At 42.5% G+C, this 23,846-nt stretch overlaps 1 pseudogene across 1 annotated transcript in view; it reads left to right on the top strand.

Annotated features, from left to right (window-relative positions):
- Positions 1-23,338, top strand: part of LOC149785004 (putative ammonium transporter 1) — an 82,764-nt pseudogene extending 59,426 nt beyond the window's left edge. Inside the window, exon 9 of the transcript XR_016425346.1 lies at positions 21,466-23,338. The product of XR_016425346.1 is annotated as a putative ammonium transporter 1 (transcript). The remainder of the gene's footprint in view (positions 1-21,465) is intronic.
- Positions 23,339-23,846: the final 508 nt, after the last annotated feature.

A 23,846-nucleotide genomic window follows, 5' to 3' on the forward strand; every position in this document is an offset into this window, starting at 1 on the left:
CTTGTTTCTTTCTTGGGCAATCTGGAGACCAATGTCCTTTTTCTTTACAATAATAACAGGTATCTTGACTTTTGTCTTTTTTAGTCCCTGTTTTTGTTCTTTTCTGACGGTCTGGACACTCTGAAGACCAATGCCCTTTCTTCTGACAGATATAGCAAGTATCTTGACTTTTATCTCTAAAGGAAGGAGAGTAGTCCGTAGGCTGGTCTGAAGAGAATTTTCTAATGACCCCTCGCAAAGCTCTGACGAAACGTTCCATCTGGTTAGTCTCTTCCATCGTTGTGCTCGGCTTGAGAGTGAAATGAATAGTGAAAGGACAAGACACACACCCTTTTATATACGCTGGTCTGCCATGACTATAAAGTAGCTCATGGTGTTTGAACTTGAGTCATTTGACTTTTTGCTTTCAAGATGAAACGATCTAATTCATTCGAGAAGAAAGAAGAAGAAGAAAGTAAGAGGCAGAAACGTGATCTATCGCCTCGTACCAGGGCTGAAATCTTGGCACAAATTCATGCCAGTGATTTTGAAGAGGACATGAGTGAACCAGAATCCGAACCCTCTAAACCAAGTTCACCACCCTTAGTCAACCCTGAAAAGTACTATTCCATTCGAGAGACGGAAAAGCGCTCCTCTAGAAAATTTAGAACCACGGCTTACAAATACACAGTGAAGTTTAAAGATTTCAAGGCTGAAGTGCCGTTAGAGAAAGCAGAAGTGTTCATCACTGAGGTGTGGGATTCTTTGCTCACTGCACTCAAGCAACAATGTCAACCCAAAGAAGACGATCGCTTGAGACTTTCCATACAACACGACGGTTTGAAATCCCCTGTTTGGATCGAGTTTAGCACCCCGGCAGAATTGACCGCTTCCAAAGTCATGGACAAGATTCAACACGTACAACAATCTAATGACCAGTTTGACATCACCGATGGAAAAGCCACACTGGACATGACCCACGTCTCTCCTCCTCAAGGTACAGGACGCAAAAAGATGTTATTGGTGGACGACCTTCGCAACACCAAAACAAGTCTCGTCCGAATTAACAACCCTCATGACCAGATGTGTTTAGCCCGTGCCATCGTGGTGGGACGAACCTATGCCAACAAGAACGACACGGTAGAATGGAAAAGAACCTGGAAAACTATTCAACAATCCGACCGAGCCAAACAACGAAACGAAGCAGAACTCCTGTTACAACAAGCCGGACTGTCCAAAGACGCACCCTGTGGCATTCCTGAGATGCAAAAATTGCAAGATGCCCTAGCTCCACGCTACACCTTGAAAGTGCACCCTCAAGAAATGCGCGGGTCTCTGTTGTTTCGAGGCCAAGAATTTAAGGACGGAAAATACATTCATGTCTATTATAACGATGGCCATTTCGATACCATTACCAGTATCACTGGATTCCTAGGATACGGTTATTATTGTGAGAAATGTGATTATGGTTATAACAATCGAGAGCAACACAAGAATTGTGGATCGAAATGCCCAGGATGTTTGGCCTCTCCACCCTGTCTGAGCGAAGAACCAGTGCCTTGTTCAACTTGTCTGCGCACGTTTGTCAGCCCTACCTGTTACCAACAACATTTGAAAACACAAGGTTCACAGAAGAAATGTGCTTGTCAACTCCTGAGATTGTGCTCTACGTGTGGACAAGGCATACTTACCAACAATGCCAAGGCACACGTATATCGAGGAAAGAAAAAATGTCACATTTGTCACCACATCGTGGACTTGGAACACCAATGTTACGTGCAAAAATACCAACCCCCACCAGAGAAAGAGGACGGTCACAAGAAGAAAGGCAATTTCATCTTTTTCGATTTCGAATGCATGCAAGAGACTGGCATTCACATCCCTAATTTCTGCGTGGCTCATCGAGCGTGCGAGAAGTGCATTCAAGAACCTATCTTCAGTCATTGCCTTCACTGCAGCAAGATTCCTGGAGGACGTGAAAAAATCTTTCGGGGACCGAACACGTTAGCCGATTTTGCCCAATGGGTCTTAGACCCCGTCGACAAGACGTGGAGCCAAGAGGACATCGAACGTTACCGAGATTGTCATCGTCATGCCACAGTGATGGCTCACAATTTTTCCGGATACGATGGACAGTTTCTTCTCAGATACTATACGGAACAAGGCACCGAGCGTCCTAAAGTGACTTTGAACGGAGCCAAAATCATTTTCATGCAAGTGGGACAAGTACAGTTTAAAGATTCGATGAGCTATTTGGCCATGCCTTTGAGTCGAATGCCTAAAACGTTTGGAATGACAGAAATGGCTAAAGGGTACTTTCCACACTTTTTCAATACGGAAGCCAATCAACACGCCGTTCTACCCCATTTGCCTGAGGCTCACTATTACGACCCCGACAACATGCGTACCGAACAACGAGAAGCTTTCTACGCTTGGTACCAGGCTCACGCCTCGGACCCTTTCGACTTTCAGGAAGAAATGCTAAAGTATTGTCGTTCCGACGTGGACATTTTACGGCGTTGCTGTGGAAAATTTCGAGAACTGTTCATGGAACACGGAGGGGTCGATCCTTTGAAAGAAGCTTGCACCATTGCCAAAGCGTGTTCCCTAGTGTATCGACAACGATTCATGCCTGAAAACACCGTGGCTGTCATCAGCCCTCAAACTACCCACTTTGTCAAACGTCAATACTCGGTCAAAGCCCTACGTTGGTTACATTACTTGTGCGACAAGGAAGACAAGTGGATTCAGCATGCCCGCAACGGAGGGGGCGAAAAGACCATCGGAACGTATTCGGTCGATGGCTGGGACTTAGAAAACCCCAAGATCGTGTACGAGTTTAACGGTTGCTTATTTCACGGATGTCCTGTTTGTTACCCTGACCGTGGCACTAAAAATCAGTTTTTGCAACGAACCATGGAAGACTTGTACCAGGACACTTGTCAGCGACGCCTAAAGTTAGAACAGCAAGGATACCAAGTGGTGGAAATGTGGGAACACGAGTACGATCACCGTATGAAAACCGATCCCGAGTTTAAACGCCTCGTGGAAAGTTACCAGTTCATGGACCCGCTGAACCCGAGGGATAGTTTGTACGGAGGAAGGACCAATGCCACCTGTTTGCTGTACCAAGCCGACGAAGAGAAAGGAGAAGAAATCAAATACTTGGACGTGTGTTCGCTGTATCCCTACGTGTGCAAATATTGTCGCTTTCCTGTAGGGCACCCACAATTGTTAACGGAACACATCGACCTGAAAAACATTCGACAATACGAAGGCTTGATCAAGTGTAAAGTTTTGCCTCCCACGAACCTATACCATCCCGTCTTACCTCACCATTGTCAAGGCAAACTGATGTTTCCCTTGTGCCGTACTTGTGCCGAAACGTGCAACCAAGACCAGCCTTGTCATCACAGCCAGGAAGAACGGGCCTTGACGGGAACCTGGGTCAGCGTAGAATTGTTCAAAGCTTTGGACATGGGATACCAACTGTTAGAAGTATACGAAATTTGTCACTTTCCCAAGACACAACAATACCACAAGGGTGATCCCAGTCAGAAAGGCATTTTCGCTGACTACGTGGATGCCTTTTTGAAACTGAAGCAAGAAGCCAGCGGCTATCCTTCCTGGTGTCACACTCCCGAAGACCAAATAAAATTTAAAGAGAAATACTACGAACAAGAAGGCATCACTTTAGACCACATCGAGAAAAACGAAGGCAGGCGATCGTTTGCCAAAGTGATGTTAAATTGCTTGTGGGGTAAAATGGCACAACGACCGTGTTTACCCAAGACGGAATATTTGACAGAACCTTCCCGCTACTTCCAGATGATTCACGACAAAACCAAATACATGAAACACGTGGACGTCGTTCGAGAGAATTTGATCTTGGTCAATTACGAAGAAGATCTGGACTTTGTACAAGACGACCCTTTTGGAAATGTCATCATTGCGGCTTACGTGACAGCTCATGCTCGCTTAAAATTGTACGAAGCTTTAGAACTGTTAGAAGAACGCGTCCTGTACTTTGACACGGACAGTTGCATTTACATCCATCACCCGATTCAACAGCACCCTGACATCGAAGGAGACCGTTTAGGAGCCTGGACAGACGAGCATCCCGAGGACAGGATTCTAAATTTCGTTAGTGGCGGTCCCAAAAATTACGGCTACGAATACCGGGACAAACAAGGAGAAGTGCACACGACGTGCAAAGTGAAAGGACTGACTCTGAATTATCGTACCAGTCGAGTGGTCAACTTTGAGGTATTGAAAGAAGCCTTGCAATCGGGAGAGGATGGAAACTTTAAAGTGACCACCTATCAACCGAACAAGATTGTACGTTTACCTACTCACCACATCGTCAGTCGACCCTTGGAAAAAGTCTATCAAATTGTATACCAGAAGCGAGTGCGACTTCCCAATCATTTCACCTTACCGTATGGACATGTTGGTATAAAACATTGGTTGTAAGAGGATAGTTACCAGAAAGATGACTTCGCCACAGCAAGAATCGAGTGAGAAACCCGATGAGAACTCCAAGTTCAAGCCCTACCATTTTCCAGTCTTCTTACCTGACTATTGTGATTGTGCCCGTCGATTGGACACGTTTCAGAAATGGCCTACGGATAGGGAAGGATTACCTTCTTCGCATGTTTTAGCTAGAACAGGATTTGTCTACTTGGGACCTGAGTCAGGATTGGGATACGAGGTACAGTGTTTTGCTTGCGGACTGAAGTTACGAATGGATCTATGTATCTATAAAGATTCAGCTATTCTGGAACATACTCGATGGTCTCCGCACTGCCCTTACCTTTCTATGGCCTTTCCACCCATCACACTACGGTACAATGTTGACGGTACTTTAGAGACGGTACCTTCCAGAACAAGACATAAAAAACGTAAAAAAGGAAAGATGTACAAGCTGGAGACTGCATTGAGACTAGTATAAAAAGGGGGCTATGGTCAAGATCGATAGTTCATTGTGACTACCAAGACCGGGCAAACAAGATGAATACTTTGAAAGAGACATCGTTCCAGTTTGGGGATTGTAAAAAAGTTGTATCCTCCTCTAGTGTGACTAATACTGGATGGATAAGACCCAGACATTGCGACGGAAAATGTCCGGAAGGAAACTGCGATTGTCCATGTGGTTACCATTGTAATTGCGTAACGGAGTTTGCAGACGAGTGCGATTGTGAGCCTTGCGATGGATACGATGCTGTACCTTGTGACCTGAGCGATGCCGTAAAGCATCATGGGAACTTTGTTCTCACTGCCCCTATCATGGAAAGTGATGCTGTGCGTGTCAAACCTGAGGGATGCGAAAGCGATGCCGCTCGTCCTCTTAGACATTTTACCGGGTTTAAAGGGGAATGTCGACCTTCACGTTTACCTCCCTACGGATGTCATCCAGCCCTGAGCAAACTCCTGTTCATGTCACCCAACCCTCATCGAAACGAACCTGTGAAAGACGAATATGCGTTTCCTGTGCGTTTGTCGGAATACTGCGACTTTGAAAATCGTCTTCAATCGTTCAAAGGAAAATGGCCAAAGTATCTGGGAGGACCGACCCCTGAAGAATTAGCCAGAGCCGGATTTTTCTACTTGGGCGAAGGAGATAAAGTCAAGTGCTTCAGTTGCGGTGTGTCACTTCACCACTGGGAACCGCAAGATTCGGCCTACGTTGAACATGCTCGATGGTCACCGAATTGTCATTACTTACCTTTAGTGGGACCAAGACATTGAAGTAACTTCTTACCATAATAATCTGTTCATGGATACTTTACAAGAGAACATTCGTGCTTTGCCTGTGGAGTTGAGAGAACGCATTTATCGAGAGCTGGTCAAAATACAAGTGAAACGTAAAGAACAATTGCATCCGTTACGTCACCGGTGTTTGAACCACTGGTACCTTCAGGCTATACAAGGACTGATTGAGTTGAAAGTGTTCCATTGGACAGACATTGATCAACGACCTCCTGGTTATAAAAAGGAATGGTTTGGTATTGACGATTCTATCTACTACATTGTAAACGTACTGCATCGAATTCCAGAGGAAGAGTTAACGAATTACCAACATCTTTCACGCAATGTCAACTTGGTGAAAGAGGAAACTTCTGAACGAATTGTAATGTGTAGATTAGTGGTGAAACGATTTAGATTCGACAATGAATTAAAACAATGTTTGTGCAAACAGTACATTTCTTGTGTCAGACCAAAGAGAATTTAGTATGACCTATTCATGGATACTTTACAAGAGAACATTCGTGCTTTGCCTGTGGAGTTGAGAGAACGCATTTACCGAGAGCTGGTCAAAATACAAGTCAAACGTAAAGAACAATTGCATCCGATACGTCACCAGATCTTTAACCACTGGTACCTGAATGGTATAAGAGAACTGATTCGTCAGAAATTCTTTCAATGGTCAGACATTGTTCAAAACTTTGAGGTCGCTAATGATCGACATGTTCATAATTATGGTTACTTCGAGATTCACCTAGTGCAACGCATTGAGGAAGACAAGTTAAAGGATTACCAACATATTTTACGTGGAATCTGCTTAGCGGAAGATGAAACACCTAAACGAACTCTGACGTTTCGGTTACGGTTACAGTATGCAAGATTTAGATTCCCTACTGGAGAACGAAGATCTCTGGCTAGAAAGTACGTGTATTGCATCCAAAAAAAAGAGAATATAAAAACAGGCTGCCATGCCACGGTTTATGTCACATGTCATCCAACAGATTCCGTGGAAGGAACTCAATGACCATATTCAAACCGTGGATCATTGCCATCGATTATTACAAGAACTGTATCCATTCAATTTGGGACGACAAGTGGTGTGTGTCTTAGTGACTTGTTTTTTGGGATTTCGTTTACCAGCCGATTCTTTGTGGACTCTTTACGATCAGTACTTACCACCTCAATGGCCTTAAATGGTCACGAAAAACTCCTTTTGCTCAAAGCCTTGCGTTTTCATCTGGATACTTCTCGACCTCAACAGGAAATAAAGATTCGTCAACTTTTAGCTACCCAAGACGTGTATGACGATCTGTGTGTAGCTTGTGACTTACATCCCCATTGGACAGATGTCCGTGCCTGGAAAGAATGGGGTTTTGAGGCTTGGACCCAAGAAGTGGCCCAGTATGCACGAGAGTTGTTCAAGGAAAAAAGTTACTTTTCAACCCGTGTTAGTGACGGTGCCAGAAGAACCCGTCACCCAGGACAGGACTGTCGTGGACAGACCTGAAAGACCCTTTCGGGAGGACACTTGTGTGACCTTACCCCCTTCTATAGAACTGGTTAGAACATTACCCAAAACATGTTGTTGTACAGACACTTGTGTTTATTCCACGTTCATCGTTATCATGTGCCTTTTATCCTTGTACTTAAGCCTTTGGCTTTTATGTATTTTTGTCTTTCGTATTCATGTTTGAAAAAAAAAACATTCAATAAACGTGTTCTGAAAAAAGTATACAAACTCTTGTCTTGTTTGTTTTCGTGTCACAAGTGACATTTCTCACACCATGGCTACCTCTGCTGTCTCTGCTCCCTCTTCCTCTACTGTCAAAGTCATCGACGAACACTTAGATCGTGCCAGTTGGGAGGCTTTGTATCTTCGTCATCCCTTTAACATGCTCATTGCTGGACCTAGCGGTTCTGGCAAAACCGAATTCGTCAAACGTTTGATCGAACATAAACATCATTTGATCGATCGGCCCCCTCAACGGATCGTGTGGTGTTACAAAGAGTGGCAATCGGCGTACAGCCTCTTGCGAGAAAGTCAAGGCGATTCCATCGTGTTTGTGGAAGGCATTCCTAAAGAAGACGACGGCATCGTCTCTGACTCCCGTCAAACCCATTTGGTCATTTTCGACGACATGTTAGGAGAAGACGAAGAAGAAATTAAATTGTGGTTTACGCGCAAAGGGCATCACCGTAATGCCAGTGTCATTTACATCACCCAAAATTTGTTTCAACAAAGTAAAGCCCATCGCACCATCAGTCTCAATGCGCATTACGTGGTCTTGTTTAAAAACCCTCGAGATAAATCGCAAGTGCAAGTCTTAGCCAAACAGTTAGGAACACCTTGGCTGACTCAGGCGTACGACGATGCCACTCAAACGCCACACGCCTATTTACTCGTCGATTTGAAACCTACGACCCTCGAGGATTTGCGATTTCGTACCCATTTGTTTCACCACTGGTGCCAAGATGGAGGGCCTGTCCTGTACACGTCTCCGTCCTCGACTTCATTTCACTCCCCATAAAAGAATTTATAAAAACCTCAGACCCTTTTTCGTCTGTCTCACACAGTGTGAACATGTCGTCCCTTCAGTCGCATCTTCCCGTCAAATTGATTCGTGCCTTGTATGGCATCAGTCGAGAAAAAGATCCACAAACACGAGCTCGTGTCTTAGAAGCTAGTCTCAAAGAAGTCTTACGATGGTTCACGGTGACGGCACGTCAAATACTCCAAGGAATCATTCAGATTCCTCATCAAACCAAACGCTTTTTCGATCGAAACAAAGTCGCTTTGGTCCAACTGGCCGATCCCCGCATCGACACTCAAACCAAAAAACAAATCATTTTGAAACCTGGAGGGAGCGGTACTCTAGGAGGGGTCATCATTCGCTCACTCTTAAGATGTGATCCTAATGCCCCCAAAGTTATCCCCAAGACAAAAGTCCAACGAAGCCCCAAGAAGAAAAAGAAAAAGACCCCAAAGAGAAGAACTTCTCCAGTGGCGGGACCCTCCTCTTACCAGACACCACCCCGGAAAAAGAAAAGAAGCCCCAAGAAAAAGAAAAGTCCACAGAAGAAAACTAGTCGCAAGAGAGGCACTTCGGCCAGGACGCAACCTTACACTCGCAAACCACGACCTGCCACAGCGGTGACTGCGTCTCCGGCAGCCTCACGTTTATCCACTTCTCCGTTGATGTCACCAGGAACTGAAGAGTACTTGGAGACGTTGATCACACCAAGAACTTCTCCGTTGATGACCCCCAAAAGAACTTCCCCAGTGGCAGGACCCTCCAATTTAGTGGCAGTGGCTGCTGCTCACAAAGTACCTTCTCCCAAAATCAAAGTCCATGAAAGATCGGGCATGTTACAAAGTTTACTGGATTTGTCCAAGCAAGAACTGGCTCGATTTAGTCCGTTACGTACCCCTGCACAACGTGTCATGCCTGTCCTCAAACTGATACGCCGTAAAGACAATCAGTGGCGACGCGTTCCAGTATAAAAAAGGCCTGTGACCGAGTAGGGTATCAGTGTTTTTAGGTGCTCCTAAAGACTCAAAGATGTCACCCTCCAGAAAACCCCAAGGAAAGAAAAGGAAAGGACTGCCACCACGTTTAGCCAAACATGGGGACCTGTTATCTGTCCTGTCCAAAGCTTCTCCACCCCTACGAAAAAAACTCATTCAAACGGCCTCCAAAGAGGTCATCGATACCGTGTGCGAATGTTGTTTGAACGTTTTGAAAGGCACGATCCCTTTGTCCAAACACCAGAAACAATGCTTAAGCAAGCATCGTCACGTTCTTCGCCAAATGGTTCGAAAAAAAATTCCCATTCGACAAAAAAGAAGATGTTGGTCCAACGTGGAGGCATTTTACCTCTCTTGTTAGGTCCCATACTGAAAGGAGTCTTGGGAACCATGTTGGGAGGACTGGTGGGAGCAAGATAAAAAGGCCCTCGGAAGTCCCAAGATCTCAGAATTCACCCCTGACAACCCCATGGAAGGACGAAAACTAGCTTTAGTGCCTTACAAACGATGGATGGAATACCATCGGTGGCAAGAACAACGCACCCCGCATTTACCTCCCAATCCCAATTTGAGCGAGATGTCCCAGTTACAACACGAATTGCAATCCTTGATGGATCGCCAAGATTTGTCCGAAACAGAAAAATCGCAAAAGTACGGTCAACTCTTGCAACGATTGCAACTCTTTCACCAGAAAGCTTTAGACGAAACAGCTTTACCCACTTTGAAAGATTTTAAGACCTTGATGAAAAGTCCAGCACCATCACCAGTACCAGTACCAGTACCACCAGTACCAGTGGTCAAGACAGAAAAAGGAGAAGAAGAGGAAGGGTTTCAAACTCCACCAGAAAAAGTACGCAAGTTAACAACACCACCTACCTCCAGAATTGGATGGATTAAAAAGATGATGGCCACCCCTTCTTCCTCAGAAGAGAAAAAGAAAGTGAAGACAGAAGTGAAGACAGAAGTGAAACAAGAACCGATATCCCCCGCTCAGACATCCTTCTCCTCTTCGACACCTATTGCTGGCCGCACACGCAAAGCATTGCAATCCAAGAAAATACCCCAAGAGAAAAAGAGTAGCATCCTCCAAGATTGGGTGTCTTATTAACACACCAACCAACACAAAAAAATGGAAAAACTCTTAGCCAGCATTTACTACGATCCCTCGCATCCTGCAGATTACGCAGGAGTTCAAAAATTGTATCGTGCTGCCAAAACGCGACTGAAAAGTCTCCGTTTACCTCAAGTGCAACGATGGTTACAAGAACAAGCTACCTACACTTTACACAAACCCATTCGACGCAAGTTTGCCAGAAGTCGCACCCGAGTGGAAGGCATCGATCATCAATGGCAAGCCGATTTAGCCGATGTCTCTCATTTGGCCAGCTACAATCGTGGCTACAAATATTTGTTTTGTGTCATCGACGTCTTTTCCAAATTTGCCTGGGTCGTGCCCTTGACTTCCAAATCGAGCAGCGAGTTAGTGCGAGCCCTGCAACGGGTGTTGAAACAAAGCGGTCGTCACCCTCTTCGATGGCAAACGGACAAAGGCACCGAATTTCTGAACCAAGCTTTCCAAAAAGAATTAAAGAAACGTGACATTCATTTTTTTACCACCGAGAATCCCGAAACCAAAGCCAGCATCGTGGAACGTTTTCAACGCACTTTGAAAGAACGCATGTGGAAATATTTTACGCATCACCACACTCTGAAGTACATCGACATCTTACCGCACCTGGTGCAAGCGTACAACCAATCTTACCATCGAAGCATCGGACGTGCCCCGCAAGACGTGACTCCCGACAACGAAGTGTTGGTGTTTGAGCGCCTGTTTGGTACGTCCCCGACGAGGGCTGTCCCCAAGAAAAGTGGAGAGTTGGCCGTAGGAGATTGGGTGCGCATTGGCAAAACCAAACGCACTTTCGACAAAGGTTACTTACCTAACTGGACGACCGAATTGTTTCGCGTCACTGGACGAGTGCATGGCCGTCATCCTGCCGTCTATAAATTGGAAGACATGAACGGAGAAGTGCTCAAAGGAACGTTTTATTTGCCCGAGTTACAACGTGTCACCAAAAAAGAAGACGACGTGTACGACATCGAAAGCATTCTCGAACGCAGAACCCGTAAAGTGGGCAAACGACGTGTCAAAGAAGTCAAAGTACGTTGGAAAGGATATCCACCCAGTTTCGATTCTTGGATCGACGCTTCGCAAGTCATCGACTATAAAAAGAAGAAGTGACCATCATGCCCTTTCACACAGCAGACGCAGCTACGTCGACCACTCCTCCTTCCCCTAGTTCTTCTGTGCAAGATTTACAAAAACAACCCTTGTGGGTGTGGTGTGGAGAACGTGTGCCTAAAACGCAAATCGTCTTTTTCTGCCAAATCTTCGTGGTGTATTGTGTCATCGGGGCAGCCATTGCCAATTTGAGTTTGCAACAAGGAGACAAACAATTGTGGACCATTTTATTGAGCAGTTGCATCGGTTACCTACTTCCTAATCCCTCTCTGAAATTCTCCTCGAACGGGAACGTTGTGTCCAGTGCCAGTGTCAGTGCCAGTCACCAGTCCAACCACAATCAGAACCCCATTTTGGGCGGAGACACGCCTCTGACGTCCAGTAATATCCCCTCGGACAGCCACAGAACTCTAGAATTATGAGTCACCAAAACCAATTTTACTTGACCTTACCCAGTGACAGTTCCATGGAGGTGTTTCCCAATAACACGTTGTGCTGTTACACGGCCAAATTACCTCAAGCCATCCCCTTAGATCACGAAGCCCATTGGGAAGTGGCTTTGGTAGAAATGATTCACCCGACCCAAGTCCTCAATGTCCTTCCCAATCAAAATTTTTTTACGGTGCAAGTTCATGACGAGCAAGTCCAACAGTGGATGGATACCCATAGCAAATATGACAAGAAAACCCGTAACAAAGAAAATTCAAACTGGACCGACTATCACTTGTTCATTCCCCCAGGTTATTATTTTAGTGGTCAACATTTGGTCAACACCATAGCCACCAGGTTTAATGGTGTGTTTCTGAAAGCTTTGGAAAGTACCAAAAAAAGTGTCACCCTGGAGTACCACAAAACAGCTCGTCGCTTCCTGATAAAATTTCCTGAGGGGCCTAAAATAATATCTTTCTTATTTTGTCCTGAATTGTTTGACATGTTGGGCGGTGACATGAACCTGAAGAAGATAGTAGAACAACAAAAAGGCGAATTACTAGTCATTTCTGACAACGATACTTTTGCCAAGTATTTTCGTACCCCGGTAGAACTGAACCAAGGACTGAATTTGATGTTCGTGTACTCCGATGTGGTGGAGTATAACATGGTGGGACACACCTCTGTGCCGTTACTGTGTGTCATTCCTTTCAAAGTGGATTCTGCCGCGAACGCTGACGAGGAAGGTGGAAACACTTACCACGTCCACCGCGAATTTGTCCATCCTCACTATTTGCCTGTCAGCAAGTCGTATTTGGACACGGTCAACATTACTATAAAAGGAGATTTGGGACAAAATATTCCATTCACCAAAGGAAAAGTCACGGTGAAACTCCATTTTCGAAAACGGTTCTCTCACGACTCGTAAGTAAGTCATGTATCCAGTGTACCGAGGGGTGGCTCGACAGCGAGGACACGGTTTAGGAGATATGTTAAAATCGGCCTTTCGTTCGGTGGCCCCAGTGTTGAAACCGATGGTGACACGCGGATTGCACGCCTTGAAAGATGCGGCACTGACGCAAGGCAAAGAATTTCTCCAAAATGTCATCATCGACAAACAAAACCCTAAAGAAGCCTTCATGAGGGCAGGCAAAAATGTCTTGCTGCAAACGGGTAAAGACATTTTAGGCCGACGAGACACACCTATAAATGCCCTGCACGCTACCGAGTCAGGCATTCAGCAAGGACAAGGCAGAAAGAGACGACGAAGAAAACACCCTTTCACCAGACTTCAAGCTAGAAAGGCCAAGAAAAGAAGAACAGTTCGAGACTTAGACATTTTCGATTATTGAGACACAGCAACAAAAAATATGATGCACCGAGAGTCATGTGCTTGTTCCAAGACGGAACTGGATATGTTTGCCATGCCCCCCACCATGATGACGATGCAAGAATCCCAGTGGGTGGAATTTCACCCGGTCTCCTCATTGACCGATTCCGCTCCCATCGAGTTTGAGATCAAAGGACAGCCCGAAGATTACATCGATCTGAATAGCAGTTACTTGTACTTGAAAGTGAAAGTGATGGAAGGAACACCTCCCGCTAACATAGACGCTGATGAAGCAGTAGCTCCCGTCAACAATTTCATGCATTCCTTGTTCAGCGAAGTGGACTTGTACTTGAATAACAAACTGGTCAGCAGCAGCATGGATACTTACCCTTATCGAGCGTACCTGGAAAATCTCTTGACGTACGGAAAAGAAGCCAGGAATACTCATCTGGATGCTTGCGTGGTATGGAAACCTGACCAAGCGACTAAGTTCAACGGCATTACACTTGCTGGGGATGCTTCAAATCCAACGGGATTTGTAGAACGACAAAAGAAAATTGCTGAAAGTCGTAGTTTAGAACTGATGGATCGTTTGCATTTGGACATGTGGTTACAAGAAAAGTATTTGCTGAACGGAGTGGATGTCCGCCTGAGACTGAATCGCAGTAGTGCTGCTTTCCATTTGATGGCTGCTGCTGATGCAACTTACAAAGCCATCATCCAAGAAGCCAGACTCTACGTGCGTCGTGTGGAAGTGTTACCTAAAGTAGGTAACGACATCAGTCAGACATTGAGCAGAACAACCGCCAAGTATCCGATACGACGCGTAGAAGTGAAAACGTTCACCATTCCTGCTGGACAGCGATCCATGATCGAAGATCATCTGTTCCAAGGACAGTTACCCAAACGTTTGATTGTTGGTATCGTCAAGAATTCAGCTTTCAATGGTGTCTACAACGAAAATCCTTTTGAGTTTAAGCATTACAATGTGTCCAAGATCGAAGTCAGTCGCGATGGCAAGACCTTGTGTACCCGACCTTTCGAGCCTAACTTTGGTGCAGCAAAGAATTATTTGAGATCGTACTTGTCCCTGTACGAAGCTACCGGACAGTTAGGAACCAACACCAGTCACGGCATTACGTACGACGATTATGCAGGAGGCTATGCTTTGTGGGCTTTCGATTTCACTCCAGACCAAGGCAGCGACGAGGGACATTTCCACCCTATAAAATCAGGCCAGATTCGTGTGGAAATTCAGTTTGCGAGTCCACTGGATGCAGGGAACACAGTGAACGTCATCCTGTATGCCGAATTCGATAATACCATAGAAATCAACAGTTTGAGAGAAGTCATTCTAGATTACTAGAAACCATGGAAGACTGTTATCCCTCTTTACCTAGTGGAGAAACTTTGGACATGAAATGTAAGGAGGCTGTGGAAGAAGAAGAAGTGATCATGATGAAGTCAAGATGGCCAGAACAAGAAGCCCATTTAGTCTCCTGTTTTGCCAAACACTTGGTCGATAAAATGACGGAATTGATCAAGAAAAATTGCTATGGATGTCAAAACGATCATCCCAGTCAAATTCAACACGATAAATGCCTGATGTTAAGTCAAGAAGAAAAATTGGACGAGTATCTGGACGAAGCTTGGAGTCTCATCTCGAACAAAGTGTTGCACCAGTGGTATAAAGACTTGCGTGAACATTCTTGTCCACCATTAACCACTCAAGAGATCCATCGTATCGAAGCTCTCCTGAATCAGAGTGAGGAAACAAAACGAATAACCGTTTATTCGTCAGACATTTTCAAGCAAAAAGTCAGGATCGAATTGACGACTTATTACTACCTGTGAAGAAGAAGAAAAAACATGGATACCTGGGAACTTTATTACCTTTTGAACCACAGTTCGTATACGGCTTCTTGGAATCCTGTCGTCTGTGCTAAAGATGAACTTCCTCATCGCAAACCTAAAGACCATCAAGCTTACGTGATCAACACGGACGACAGTCATCTCCCAGGAACCCACTGGGTAGCCGTTTACTTTCCTCAAGAAGGATGTGTGGAATATTTCGATTCGTACGGATTGTCCCCTTTGGAAGACGATATCATCGACTTTATGAGAAGAAATGCTCAAACCACCCGATTCAATAATGTGAAATTACAAGGCACAGATTCCTTGGTGTGTGGACAGTACTGTGTGTATTTTCTGCATCATCGCAGCCTGGGCTATTCCTTAGAACATTTAGTGACTCATTTTGATCCTCGTTCTTCAAGAAACGATGTGAAAGTAGATCGATGGTTTTGTGACCATTATGCTTATCTTTTGTCTCAAGCTAGGAAACGTAGTGTCCATCAATGGCCTAATGATTTCCAACAGTGGAAATCACAATTTCATTCACAACGTTGTCAGCCCTGTTTAAAGTAGATGGTAAATTGAGAAAAAAGTTTGTGGTTTGAAAAAATTGTTTGATGTTATCATGTTGGATTACACTGGTCAACAGTGAAATCATTACTGACTTGAAAAGGCCCTAATCTGTATTATTTTGGTGTGCCGAACACGAATATAACCGTGAAAAATTTGTATTGGCTCTCGTTTTGAAGATATTCATATACCTCATTTTCTATGTTTCACTGTGTAAATTTCTCCAGTAGGACTGCAGCAACATCCGGAATAATGATGTAACATTGCATAATACCATCATGCTCACATCATCCACAGTTGATTGCATCATTTTCTGATGCAATGCAATACTAATGCCATGCGGCTGCTGAAGTAAGTTGACGTCAGCAGTGTACTATACATGTGTAGGCCTATTATACTAATGCCAGGCGGCTGCTGAAGCTGACGTAAGCAGTGTACTATATAAAGCCCAATCAGATAGGTTCAGCATTTAAAATATTTTAGACGTTGTGCGAGACAGTTCAAGCTACTGTTACATAAAACTTATTATTTTATCCATTTACGTACAATAAAGAACAGTAATGCCTCGAAAGTGTGTTAATACCGCGGACAATTTTTGCTATATTTGTGGGGAAGTGACATTTGCCAACCAGAAGAAAAGTATCAATTCTCAAGTGAAGAAGGCATATCATCTTTACTTCGGATGCAAGGTTGGTGACCAAGACAAGCCTTGGGCTCCGCATATATGCTGTGCTACATGTACAACACAGCTTTCACAGTGGTTGAATTGCAAAAGGTCATCAATGCCGTTTGCAGTCCCAATGGTGTGGAGAGAGCCAAGCAACCACCTAAATGACTGTTACTTCTGCTTGGTTCCTCCTCTTTCCGGCGGAATAACGAAGCGAAAGAAGTCGAGAATAGTCTACCCAAACATTCCGTCTGCATTGAGACCAGTTCCACATGGTGAGGGACTTCCTATTCCAGAACCTCCAGCAGAATATTCTCTTGATTCATCTGACGAAGACAAAGGTGAGTCGACCTGTTCTTCTCCTGGTCCATCAGCATGCAGTGATCCAGATTTTCACTGTGGTGCATCATCAACCCCACACAGAATAACACAGGAAGAACTAAATGACCTGATTCGTGATTTGGACTTATCAAAGAACAAGGCAGAATTGCTAGGATCAAGACTCCAACAATGGAATCTTCTAGAAGAAGATGTCACAATTACTGCATATCGAAAGCGCCACCAGCAATTGGAGCCTTTCTTCAGAAAGGAAAGTAATCTGATATTCTGTTCCGATATTGAGGGCCTCATGAATGCTTTAAAAATCACTCATGACCCACAAGAATGGAGACTATTTGTGGACTATTCGAAACTGAGTCTCAAGGCTGTGCTTTTGCACAATGGAAACATTCTTCCATCTATTCCAGTAGCGTATGCTGTCCACATGAAAGAGACATACGATAACTTAAGGCAGCTACTGAATTCCATTGAGTATAACAAGTACAGCTGGCACCTCTGTGGTGATTTGAAGGTAGTTGCCCTTTTAATGGGACTGCAGCAAGGATATACAAAATACATGTGTTTCTTATGCGAGTGGGATAGCCGAGCAAGGGAAATGCACTACATGAGGAAAGAATGGACTCACAGGCAGAATGTAGCCATTGGAGAGAAGAATATCCAACACCCAGCTCTGGTTGAGGCTCAGAAAATCTTGCTACCACCCCTTCACATCAAACTAGGTTTGATGAAGAACTTCGTGAAAGCCATTGACCGGACTTTGCCAGCATTCCGATACCTGCATGAAAAATTCCCTCGACTCAGCGAAGCAAAGATTAAAGAGGGAGTTTTTGTGGGTCCTCAGATTCGAGAGCTTTTCAAAGATGACCGGTTCAACAACTTGCTGGAAGGTGACGCGAAACAAGCATGGAATGCTTTTCGCCTAGTTTCTACAAACTTCCTCGGAAATGTTAGGGCAGAAAACTATAAGGAACTAGTAGAAGACATGTTGATGAAGTATAAGAAACTTGGCTGCAATATGTCTCTAAAGATTCACTTCCTTCATTCCCATTTGGATTTCTTTCCTAGCAACTGTGGTATTGTTAGTGATGAACACGGCGAACGTTTTCATCAAGATATCGCAACAATGGAACAAAGATACCAGGGAAAATGGTCCACTACAATGCTGGCTGACTACTGCTGGACACTCCTCAGAGATGCTCCCGAACAGCTGTACAAGAGACAGGCGAAGAAATCTAAGATGTAGTCAATGACTTGATTTTTTATAGGTAGGCTATTACAGTTGACCTTTTACTATTGGAATGCATTTCGTTATGTAAACATTAATTTCTTGCAGATTACAAAAAAACTAGAGCCAATTTTGCAATTTGACTGTCATATTCGTGTTCAGCACATAAAAATTGATAAGAATTGACTAATTTTATTTCAGTAACATGACTTTTGTAAAAATTTGTTGTCCAGTGATTGTTAAAAATGTTAGAGTTGTTGTTTAGTGTTAAGTGATTTTTGAATAAAAAATGTTGTGTTTTGAAAAAAATGCCTTTGTGGTTTGTTTAGCTATAAGAATGTTGGATTGATGCTCTTTCATTTCTTACTATCCCTCTCATGACACTCACTGAACGTTGCGACTAGAAAACCGTGTGGGGGATGTTTTCCTTCACGTCCGCGCTTTGACTTTAAGAACCGGGGGTTGTTTCCAGTCTAACCATCCATTGTCGACTCATCCTCCTAAGAAGATGTGCTCCAAACTAGCTAAGCTCAACGAAGCCTACGTGAATTTGCATAGGGTCAGACACAGTCTGATACCGAAGCCAGAAGAAATAGAGAATGTGAGAATGTTAAAAATCACTGAAGACCTGATAGAAGAGCTCTTCAGAGAAGAAATGAACAGGGAAAAAGAAGAATGGACAGAGAAGTACAGACTTCAGAGACAGCAGCAACAGCAGCAGCAGCAACAACCTGAAGCTGACAGAGGCTTTGTCGATTGCCGTATCGACACCAAAGAGTTTTTCTTCTCTTTCCGAAGAAGCAGACCTATCGCCAGAAAGTCTATCCTCAGAGGACATCGCATTCTTAGAAACTAAAAAAGAATGCCATAGCAAACAAAAAAAACAGCCCTTTTCAGGGCTACCCCAATACTCTAGAAAAGAAATAACGATCGATTTGCCAATGTGTGTGTGTAGGTAGAGTAGTGTGAAAATAAACACTAACTCTTTTTCAAAAAATGTGAGGGTATGTGTTTGTGTATAGGATTGTGTGTTTGTGTGTTTGTAAGTGCTCAAGTAGGTTGGTGTGGATAGTAGATTAAAATTATGTCTTTTTTTGGTGTTTGAGGTGTATATTTGGGGTTAGATTGGATTGCTTTGCTTATGTGGATAGTCTATTGAAGTGATTTATAAAAAATTTTACAATAGTGATGGGTAGCATAAAAAAGTGAGTGAGTGTTTCTTTTAGGTCCGCGCGTTGTTGTTGTTTTTTTGGTCATGATCTAGGTAAGAGCCATTTTATGTTTTTAGGGGGATGTTTTCCATCACGTCCGCGCTTTCACTATAAATTGAAACTCGCTGGGCAGTCTAGCTACCGTTGTTGATTGATCAACACAAGAATGAATAGCAGAATAGTGAAACTGTTAGAACTCCAGATGCACATGGAATATGCCAGGCGCATAGTAAACGAACTATCAGCGGAGGCTATCGTAGAAGAAGCAAGAATAAAGAAGGAAGAGGAGGAGAGAAGAGAGAGGGAAGAAGAGGAAAAGAAAATAGAAGAGAGGATGTCATACAATATTCCCGAGACAGAGGATTGGGGTGCTGAAGCGAATCATCCCGCCTCTGCACTCTCAAGACAAAAAGTAAAAAGAGACTGGAGTCAAAGATGCGTGTGTGGCGCCAGGCCAGGAAGGTGCAACCATTAGATAGGTGCATCTGGAGTTAAAAAAAAAACAGCCCTTTTAAGGGCTACCCAATACTCTAGAAAAGAAATAACTATCCATTTGCCAATGTGTGTAGGTAGGGTAGTGTGAATATAAACACTAACACTTTATTCATAGTGAGAGTGTATGTGTTTGTGTGTTTGTGTGTTTTTGTTTGTAAATGTTGACGTAAGTTTGTGTGAATAGTAGATTATGGATTTCTTAGCGTATGTAGAGAGTATAGTTGTGGTTATATTATATGAAATGAGAAAGTAAGGGGATGTTTTTGTTCACGTACGCGCGATGTTCGGTCATGATCTAGGTAAGATCAATTTTATGTTATTAGGGGATGTTTTCCTTCACGTCCGCGCTTTCACTATAAGAACCCCCAGTGTTCGTTGTTCAAACCATTCTGCAAAGAATAAAAAGAAGATGGCGTCAAACCAAATGGACAAAATACAAACCTTGCAAGACGTTTTAGACAACTTAGGAATAATGGAACAGATGCTAATAAGACTCATTGAAGACCATTATTCCTATAGTCCCCATCGTGTAAAGATGGAAATTAATAACTTAAGAAAAGCAAAGGACAAGATTAGTGGTGTCATGAAAGAGATAAAGGAGGAGAAGGAGGATGAAGAGGAAAGAATAAGAATACGCAAATGGAACGAAAAAATTGAAAAAGAAGAAGAAAATGAAAAGAGGAAGAAAGAAGAGGAGGAAGAGAAGAAAGAAGAGGAGGAGAAGAAAAAAAAGAAAGGGAAGAAGAGTGTAGGAGATAAAATAAGAACTTGGTGGAGAAAAAGAAGAAATTAGAAGAAGAAGAAAACCCAAAGGCCCTTTTCAGGGCCCCCATATTTCTCGAAAAGAGATAGCCTTTCCATTGCCTACCCCTTTTTTAAATTTAAATTTAAATTTTTAAATTTAAAAAAATTTAAAAAAAAAAAATCCCATATTCAATTCCCCTTGACGCTAGACAGTCCCACGATTTATTCCCATGTTAAATTCCCCTTGACGCTAGATTGTCCCACGGTTTTTCTCCATGTCAATTTTCCATTGACGCCAGATTGTCCCAAGGGGTTCTGTAATGCTAATTCCCATTGACGCTAGGGTATCCCACTTCACTACTACCGTAATCTACAGTTTGTAAATGCTAATATTTAGGTGATTGTTGTGAACTTCGTCAACATGCTACATACACTTTATATTATGCTGAATAAATTAATTAGCTTTGCTAGAGTTTGATGTAATCATTCACTATAAACAGTCCTCTTTAATGTTCTTTTGATGAATCATCCCTTTCAGTTCTGAAAATGTATTTTCGTCAAATATTCATTTAAATAGATGCGGATATCTAACTATTGTTTAGGCGCCTGTATTTCATACTTGTTTACATGAAAATAAAATTGCATTCCGTTAAGTAGCAACTACGGTATGATTTTGACAAATTCCATGAAATGAAAATCAATCAATAACTGAAATGCTGATCTTAATCATCGGTGTAGAAAAACAAGCTTTTCAATATTAGACTGCAGCAAGACTTGTATTCTTTTAATTATTTACATCAGTACAAAACGTATGGGCAGTAATGTTAATTAGTTTGTGTTTGTTGCTTTTATTTATTTATTTATTTATTTATTTATTCATTTGTTTACATTTTAATTTATTTCTAACAACGTGGTTTATTAATGTTTAAAGAAAGGAAAACAAATGGATATTATATTGCCAAAAGCTGTATTTTGCTGATTTTGCCCTACACATTTTGTGTTCAGCTATCTTCATTTTCACTTATGTCTTCACAAATTTTAATAATAATAATAATAATAATAATAATAATAATAATAATAATAACGACGACAACGTGTCTTTGTTTCAGGATACACAAATATGGCGATGTCATTCGAAGAATTGAATGACAAGGGTCCATACGAACACCCAGAAATTGGAGCAGAAAAAAGAAGGAGCGGCTTTGCCATGCGTGATATACATATAGATTCAGTTGCAAGAAGGAGCAGCGTTGCCATGCGCGATATACATATAGATTCAGTAGCTAGAAAGAGCAGCGTGTCCATCCAATAACTACACGAGAAGGGTTCACATGAGCACCCAGAATGGAGACCACCTCTAAGTCATCAACTGAACCAGACCATCACCGAAGTGGATGAAAACAATTCAAGCGATAACTCAGGTTTTAAAAGGATACTTACAAAGGAAGGAAATATTTCCTTTGAACTTACTGTATCCCCCGACAATCCGGAAATTAAATTGTAAATGATAAATAACCGCCCCGTTTTATAGAAAATGGGTGAAAATGGTCCATATGCGTTCCCAGAGAAAAAAGACAACCAATAAACAGTCTGGAAATGTCATGAAAGAACTAGATTACTCGGAATCGTACCAAAACTGGAAATTGTAAGCAAAATGCATCTGATACTATAACAAGCTTTCGGATTAACTCTGATAGCATGATTCTATCAAACTAAATGTTTTTGAATCATAATGTTGGTACTTGCAACATAAATAACGTAATTATCTGATTAAGGAATGTTTGTTTACAAAACGTGAACACAACATTCTTTAGTCTTTTCTTCTCACTCCCCGCCTTTCAAATTTTATGTTTTGATGTTAAACATGTTCTCGAGTACATATAAGTTATGTCGAAACAAAAGATGTTTTAAATACGGTGGATGCTATTTAGTTCTAAAAACAGTCAGTAGTCTTTTGAAAGGCCATGAAATCAGGATATGCTCCATTTATGTTAGTCTATCTGTGTTATTAATATATATATATATATATATATATATATATATATATATATATATATATATATATATGCATGTGATTTAATAACATCATTTACAGGACATAAATCTCAAGAGTTATATTACCATAACGCCCTAAGATCTTGAATGGGTCAAAGGCTTGAGTTTTGCTGCTGTTTTCCACACACCATACGGCAGAATGGCCCTATTTAAGCACTAAATAACGTGGTTTGAAGTTCAACCTTTGTGGAGGCTTTACGGAAATTTCAATTTATTCATGATTACAATGATAGGTAAAACTTTTAACAGCAGATAGCCTCACCCTAGTGAAACGAAACCGATATAACAATAACATTGTCCATCCAAAAAAGGACACACAAGGGCTTATCCAATCCAAAAAGGTATAATGACATAATGTGGATACTAATGCATAATAGTCGTTCATGTATGTACTCTTGCTTTGTTTATTAATTGTGTTAATTGAAATAGTATCAGAAGTCTTCATGTGTAAAGGCTGCATTTTGTATGATGTATCTTCTACTCATAACCGGAACGCTTAGTTGGGTTTACGGAATCATCTGAAGGCAAAAAATAAAAACGTCAATGTTCATAAAAACATATTCTGATTCTCACTGAACTGTTTCAACTTCTGATTCTTGTCTTCATATTTCTAGTTATACTGGATTATGACATTAACAGACTTCTAAGGCAATGGGAGGCATTTAAGGAACATGACCGCTCTGGTGGCCAAGTGGTTAGAGCGTCCGCCAGGGATACAGGAGGTCGCGGGCTCGAACCAAGGCCGAGTCATACCAAAGACTTATAAAAATGGTGCTAACAGCTGCCCTACTAGGCTCTCAGCATTTAAGCGGTTAGTGTTATGACTGGTTGGTCTGATGTCAGGATAATGTGACTAGGTTGGACATCATGCTACATGTCCGCGGCATGATACGCGGCAGAGCTAGATATCACTATAAACTACCACACTGCAGACATGGTAGCAATATGACTGAAAAATTGTTAAAGCTACCTTAAATTCCAAATCACACACACACACACACACACACACACATTCACTCACTTAAAGATTAATGCGTAGGAAGATAGAGAAAATGACCACTTTATCGTTTTTCCTTTCCCTCTGACGCTACTGTCTACTTTTCGCAAGGGGATCGATCCTGTGTGAACAAGCGAAATAAATGTTTCCCCAAAAGAAAACATGTTTTATGGGTAAATAAACCAGCAAACAAATATGAGATAAGCACAAAAACCTATACATTTCTGGAGAAAATATATATTTAACCAGCTGCCTTGCAATTTAACCTGCAACACTGCGATAAAAATTATACTTGATCACTTTTTTATTGTTGCTCAAGGAAATACATTGCTTGTTGCTCTTGAGTGAAATACGCTATAATGACGCTTGCATGACTGTTTGCGATCTTATTGTCGCCCACAATCCGTTGGATCCATCGCTGAATACAATTAAATTTTT

Source organism: Sinohyriopsis cumingii, chromosome 13, assembly GCF_028554795.1.
Source record: "Sinohyriopsis cumingii isolate HCF-2022 chromosome 13, ASM2855479v2, whole genome shotgun sequence".
Taxonomy (NCBI): domain Eukaryota; kingdom Metazoa; phylum Mollusca; class Bivalvia; order Unionida; family Unionidae; genus Sinohyriopsis; species Sinohyriopsis cumingii.